Source organism: Vigna angularis, chromosome 8 (assembly GCF_016808095.1).
Source record: "Vigna angularis cultivar LongXiaoDou No.4 chromosome 8, ASM1680809v1, whole genome shotgun sequence".
NCBI lineage: Eukaryota > Viridiplantae > Streptophyta > Magnoliopsida > Fabales > Fabaceae > Vigna > Vigna angularis.
This window is the reverse complement of record NC_068977.1, coordinates 15,658,454-15,665,973: the sequence shown is the minus strand read 5'-3', so window position 1 is coordinate 15,665,973 and position 7,520 is coordinate 15,658,454.

Sequence of the window (7,520 nt, the reverse complement as noted above, 5' to 3'; positions counted from 1 at the left end):
TTTCTTAATGAATAATAAAGGCCAAACTAGAGATTTGCTGCAGAATTTTGTAATTAAGATTAAGAATCAGTTTAACAAAGGAATCAAAGTTATTAGGTCTGATAATGGCCCTGAATTTAACTGCACAGATTTTTATAGATTACATGGTATTACTCATCAAAGGAGTTGTGTTGAAACTCCTGAATAGAACTTTGTAGTTGAAAGGAAACACCAGCACATTTTGAATGTTACCCGTGGTCTCCTTTTTCAAGCCAATGTGCCTAACACTTACTGGTCCTATGCTGTTAGCCATGCTGTTTACCTCATAAATAGGTTGCCTACCCCCATTCTCGATAACAAAACCCCTTTCGATCTGCTTTACAATCTGTCCCCTTCCTATTTAAATCTTAAAATCTTTGGATGCTTGTGTTTTGTCTCTACCCTTGAACATAACAGGAATAAACTTGACCCAAGAGCTAGAAAAGCTGTTTTTCTAGGTTACAAATCTGGTGTCAAGGGGTATCTTGTCCTTGACATAAACACCAAAGAGCTTCTCATAAGCAGAAATGTGGTTTTTCACGAAGACATTTTTCCCTATAGAAATCTGCAGGAAAGCCATACAGATTCAGCAACTAGGAGGGAGACAACTGATTCATTAAAAGATCTCTTAGAAGACCAATTTCACATGGATGATCCTCTACATGTTGAATCTGTAAATACAAGTCAGGAAGAAACACAACAGCTCACTGTTAGTGAAAACAGCAATGACACAGCAGGAGATAACCAGGACCTCCAATTGCAAAGAAGATCAAATAGAACCAGAAGGACTTCCGAATACCTTCAAGACTATGTTCACCAGGTGCATCAATCTCTATCTCTGAAGAATGATCTTAAAACCCCTTATCCTATATCCAACCTGTTGTGCTGTGATAATCTTACAGAGAGGCATCTAAGATATACCATGGCTGTCACGGTTAGCAAAGAGCCAAAATCCTATAGTGAAGCAAAAGGTATCACTGAATGGGTAGAGGCCATGCAGAGAGAAATTAAAGCCCTGCAAGATAATGACACGTGGGTTCTAACCCAGCTGCCCCCAGGAAAGGCTGCTATAGGGTGTAAGTGGGTATATAAGACAAAGTATAAAGCTGATGGGAGCATTGAAAGGTTCAAGGCTCGCTTGGTGGCGAAAGGCTACACACAACAGGAGGGAATAGACTACCTGGACACGTTTTCTCCTGTTGCCAAACTAACTACAGTCAGATTGCTTATTGCCCTAGCAGCTTCCAATAATTGGTTTCTACACCAACTAGATGTAGACAACGCTTTCCTACATGGGGACCTCAATGAAGAGGTATACATGGAGCCACCTCCAGGTTTGTTCAACCACAACAAAGAGCAAGTTTGCCGATTAAAAAAGTCCCTATATGGCCTCAAGCAGGCCAGCAGGCAGTGGTTTGAAAAATTATCCTCTTTCTTAATATCTGTTGATTATATACAATCTAAGTCTGACCACTCTCTGTTCATCAGAACAACTTCTACCAGTTTCACTGCTTTACTTGTGTATGTAGATGACATTGTTTTAACAGGGAACTCTATAACAGAAATCAACAGGATGAAGGAACTGTTACACAAGAAGTTTCGAATAAAGAACCTTGGTGAGCTTAAGTACTTTCTGGGTCTGGAAGTTGCCAGGTCAAAGAAAGGCATTCATTTATGCCAAAGGAAGTATGCCTTGGACATACTGGAAGAAACTGGGATGTTAGGATGCAAGCCTTCCTCTACTCCCTTCCTCAGCGAAACAACTTCCTTATATAAAAAGGATAGCTACCTGGATGATCCAGGACCATATAGAAGACTAATAGGAAAGTTGCTTTATCTTACAAATACTAGACCAGATTTATGTTTTTCAGTTAATTTACTTAGTCAGTTCATGCAATCACCAACTGACCATCACTACCGTGCCACTCAGCACATTCTCAGGTACATTAAGGCTAAGCCCTCTGAAGGGCTATTTTTCCCTGCTGATTCTTCCATGCAGCTGAAGGCATTCAGTGACTCTGACTGGGCTACTTGCCCTAACACTAGAAGATCTACAACGGGATTCTGTGTCTTCCTAGGTTCATCCCTTATCTCCTGGAAGTCTAAAAAGCAGAAGACCGTTTCAAGGTCATCTACAGAAGCCGAGTACAGAGCACTAGCAGCCACTGTATGTGAAATACAGTGGCTCTGTTACCTATTACAGGATTTTCAAGTTAAGGAATCAGGGATCCCTACTTTGTATTGTGACAATAAATCTGCGAGACACATAGCTCACAACCAAAGCTTCCACGAACGCACCAAGCACATTGAGCTTGATTGTCATGTGGTTCGTGAAAAGCTTCAAGAACGACTCCTCACTCTCCTTCCCGTGAGATCCGACGAGCAACTTGCCGACATTTTCACTAAGTTCCCTCATCGCGTCAAATTCAAAACCATTGTACCCAAACTTGGATTGGTGACCATACACCATCCAGTTTGAGGGGAGGCTATTAAGAATCAAACATTTTGCTACTAGGGCTACATTCAATGGACCGAAATACATTCGGTTTAGGGGTTGTTACTTGCTTTTAATGTACTGTTTTCTGTTTTGTATTTAACAAGTTACAGAAACAGAGAAATACACTCAATATTATAAAACAATATATCAGATTCAAGAAAGCTTACCTTTTCCTGGTTCGTCTCTCTCCCCTCTACATTTTCCACTTCTGCACCAACGTGATCTAAGGCTCCCAAGGCCACCGGACCACCGCTGGACCTCCATGCTCGGAAAGGGAACTCTCTGGAAGCTCCGTTCTCTCTCCTCACTCGTTTGATAGATTTCTGGACACGCTTGCAGAAAAGGCTGAGGCTGTCTGCCTTTACCATGCCACGGGCCACTCTATTTTGGGCCTCGTTACTGTGCATCCCATTTTGGGCCTCAGCCTAAAACATAACATAAATTGAAGGACATGTCTTTAGTGTGTGGTTGGAAAAAATGCTAAAACTACTACTGGTCAAGTGATGCTTTTGGTGTTCATAGGGGATAGACTTGTTTTCTTAGGTTTCTTGTGGTATTCAGCTAAAGGTCTTTTTAGGAGGACTGTCTTTGGTTGATCCGCGGATATTGGCATGGAAAATTACACGTTTCTTCTAGTCTTGGATTAGTTTTTGATGATACCTTATCTTCTTGCATTTGCATCTCATTTCTTTCTTAATAAATTATTTCTTTATCAAAAAAGAAAATAAAAGGAATCATCACAAGCCACGTCTAGAGGTTGAAGAAATTATAAACTTTTGAAAGATCATAGCAATAACAGAATAATCGCCAGGCACATGTAAAATAGAATAATAACGAAAAGAGGAAAAGAGGAAAAGAGAAAAAGAGAGGATAAACCATAACATAAGTTAAACCTATGAATAATTCCCCACTCATAAAGCATCTAAACTAGATACATGTAATACTTTTTATAAGGCAAATCTCCAACAACACTAACACTTTGTTTGGATAGAATGAATGGAAGGCAAGTGGAAAACAAAATAAAGGACTAGATATAAATGGAAGGTCAGATCATTTGGATGAGTTCAAAGCGAATAGGAATAAGTGGATAAGATGATTTTGTTGATACTCATAATTTTATTGACTATTGTTTATTAGTAATTATCTATTATTATTATAATAAAAAAAAGAAAAACAAATCCATAATCAGTTATGTAAGAAAATAATACTTCACAAAACATAATATTTTGGCAACATAATCAACCATGCATACAATATAATCGATTGTATGTCTAATATAATCAATTATATTACCTCTTTCACCTATAAGTTAGAAGCCACAGTGACTTTCTTTTCAAATCTCATAAATACAACAAATAAACTTTACACCGTGGGACCTGTTGGAAGTCCCACATCGACTAGAGATAAGGCCAAATTAAAGTATATAAGTGGGTGCAGACCTCACCTTACAAGCCGGTTTTGTGGGGATGAGTCCTCAAGTCCACTTCTAACATGGTATCAGAGCTATGGTTAGAGCCTATCCTAGCATTATTGGTTGTTTGTTGGGCATATTGTTCCACCCATTATCGGGCCGCTATTGGACCACCCATTAATGTCTAATCTCACGCTCGAGATGTATATACCTCGGCGTGAGGGGGGTGTGTTGGAAGTCCCACATCGACTAGAGATAAGGCCAAATTAAAGTATATAAGTGGGTGCAGACCTCACCTTACAAGCCGGTTTTATGGGGATGAGTTAGGCCTCAAGTCCACTTCTAACAGGACCCAAATAAAATCAGTTCAAATTAAAGCACATCAAATGAAACAAGCACTCAATTGTCCAACATCTTTGTGATAGGTACCCAGAATTACTGAGAATTACAAGACAGTTCTTGTATTATTAGGAATGAACTAACTGTTCTACCAATGTGGTAAGAACAAATAACAACCAAGTACAACACTCAAGATCTTTCGAGAGGACCTGTCTCTCCTAACATCCTTTTTCAAAACAACCAAAAAATAAACTCCCTGCAAAAACCTAACATAGACTATATATAATAGTCTGTTATACAATACAACTTCAGGAGGTTATAACACCTACTTGCCACTAAACCTATCAATACCCCTTCCATGAAGTTTCACCTTATCCTTAAGGTGAAATGCAGGGAACACCTTACTAATGGTAGGTGCTGCTTCCCATCTATTTTCAATGGATGGAAGATGTTGCCTCGGGATTAAAACATTCATATCACCATCTTTATTGATTCGTGTATCCAATAGTGCTTCTGGATAAATGTCTAGGATTAACTCTTCCGTGAGTGTAGATGGTAGGGCCTAGACTGGAGTGGTTGGTTGGACTAGACGCTTGAGGAGAGACACATGGAAGACTGGATGGATTCTGCTTTGAGCAGGAAGTTCCAACTTGTTAGCAATTGTCCCCATGCATTCAATAATTTTGTAAGGGCCATAGAACCTGATGGGAATCCAACCAATGATGGGGATGTGCCATCTTTGCTACAGTTTTTAAGTAATTAGTTTGTTTAATTAATGGCCCAATCATTTGTAAAATTGGTTGACCAAATTATGTTTTGGGTTAATCAATTAATGGGCTATAGTTTGGTTTTATTCAAAGTTTTAATAAGGGCCCAATTGACAATTTAGTCATCAGCCTTTGGGAGACCAGAAGGATGCAAAGCTGAATGCTTTTATGTGACCTTTTGGTTACCACAATTTCAGTTACAATCAGCCATTAGCTTAGTGGGATATTATTAACTTAGTGATTATTAGCTTAATGGAAAAATTATTAGCTTAAGTGGAATGTAATTAATGAATTTTTGTAATTCTAATGATTTAAGCTTTCTATATAAGATGAACCATTTTGATCAACTGAATATGAATTGAGTTTCTTTAAAAAATATTAGAGTTTTATCTCTTTTATCTTAGTGAGAACTTGAGTGATTCAACAACCCTTGGTTGTATCAAAGGATTTTCCCATCCTTTGTGTGTTGTCTCCCTTGGAAAGAGTGATTCTTTCCTTCCATTTGTTTGTCACTTTGTTTTTTTCTTTCTTCTCCCGAACTATAGAAACTCAATTTTGTCCAGTTTATCTCGTAGTCATAAATTGTGTTTTACATATCCAAATCAAATGTTTCTTGAGCCAAAATTGAACTTCAGAACGTGAGTTTTCACCTAATTTTGGAAACACCCCAATCAAAGTTTTGTAGCTCGAGATATTGATGTTTTGAAAATTCGGTTCTCCATATTTATTAAGTTTTGAAATTTTCTTCAAGGTTCTAACCCTAAAGATCCTCAATCAACCCTTTGTAAATGTGGTTCACATCATTTGGTATCACAATCCAAAGGGGTGGATTCATCTTTTTTACGGATCTATCTAGGTTTTAAACAAACTCTGATATCAAAGGATTTTTAAACATGGGTGGGCTTCGATTAAAGACTGTGGTTGAGTTTTTCACTGGGTCTGCGTGCTAAAGATCTCAATCTATAAGGCTGCAATTTAAGATAAACCCAATCACCTATTTGATACTCCACCACTCGCAAATGCTTATTAGCCTGCACGCGATTATGCTCCTGGACTTTGAAAAAATTCCCTTTAAACTCCTACAATAGGTCATTCCATTCTTGTTGGAGTGGATTAACACTTTGTACCTTAGTGGAATAGTAGTGCCCTTTAAAAGTAAAGGAGGGTCACATCCATAGAGAGCTTTGATGGGGGACATCTTTGTAGAGGCACTATAGTTGGTATTAAACCAAAATTCAGCCTATGGCAACCACTATGTTGGGGGCCTACCCTCCTGTAACAACAAAGCCCCCAATCCTATACTAGATGCATCTGTTTCCAAGGTGAAAGATTTTGAAAAACCTGGTACTACCAACCCTGGCAGTTGAGAAACATCACCTTTAAGAGTGTCAAAAACATGTTTAGCCTCTACATACCACCGAAACCCATCTTTGGTCAATAATTGTGTTTGGCAATCTTGCCAAACCCTTGCACAAATGTGAACCCCCAAAATCCCCTCAAAGCCTTAACATTTTTGGAATTGGCCAACTCCTTATAGCTTCAACCTTCTTTGGGTCTGCAGCCACACCTTGGGAAATTAGATGACCTAGATATTCCAATTTTAGTTGGCCAAAAACACACTTCTTTCAGTTGAGTTTCAATTGATGTTGTTGCAACACCTTTAAGACTTCCTTTAGATGTTCAACATGGGTATCCATAGTAGGGTTGTAAATCAGGATGTTGTCAAAAGAAGACAAGTACAAACTTCCTTAAAAATGGCTTAAGGATCTAATTCATCAAAGCCTAAAAGGTGGCTGGAGCATTAGTCAACCCAAAGGGCATAACTAAAAACTCATAATGGCCATCATGAGTTCAAAAAGCAATCTTCTCAATGTCCCCGTCTCGTATGAGAATTTGATGATATCCTGATTTTAAATCCAACTTTGAAAATGTAGTTGCCCCATCCAACAACTCTTTTATTATAGGAATAAGGGATTTGTTTGGGATGGTTATTTTATTAAGAGTCCGATAATTCACACAAAACCTCCATCTTCTATCCTTCTTTTTTACCAATATGATTGGGCTCGAATAAGGACTGATGCTAGGCCTAATGATTCCCGCTTGCAGCATCTCTTGAACTAACTGTTTGATCTCATTCTTTTGTTGATAGGAGTACTTGTACGACCTAAGATTAGGAATAAAAGCTCCCTCTTGAAGATGTATAGCATGATCATAAAGGCGGTTAGGAGGTAGCCCAACTGGATCATGAAAAACTTCTTCATTCATCTCAAAATGTTCAGAATTTCTGCAGGAACAATTCTACAGGCTACTTCCTTCTCCTGGCCCCATTTAATCACAAACATGATCCTTCTTGCTTAAAGTCATGCAACAACGTTTTCAAGGAAGATTCTGATTTGGATAGTGTGGGATCACCCACAAGGATGTGCTCCTTTACCCCTTGTAAGTCTAAAATTTCCAAAATCAGCCCTTACCTCCCAAAGAGTTGCTA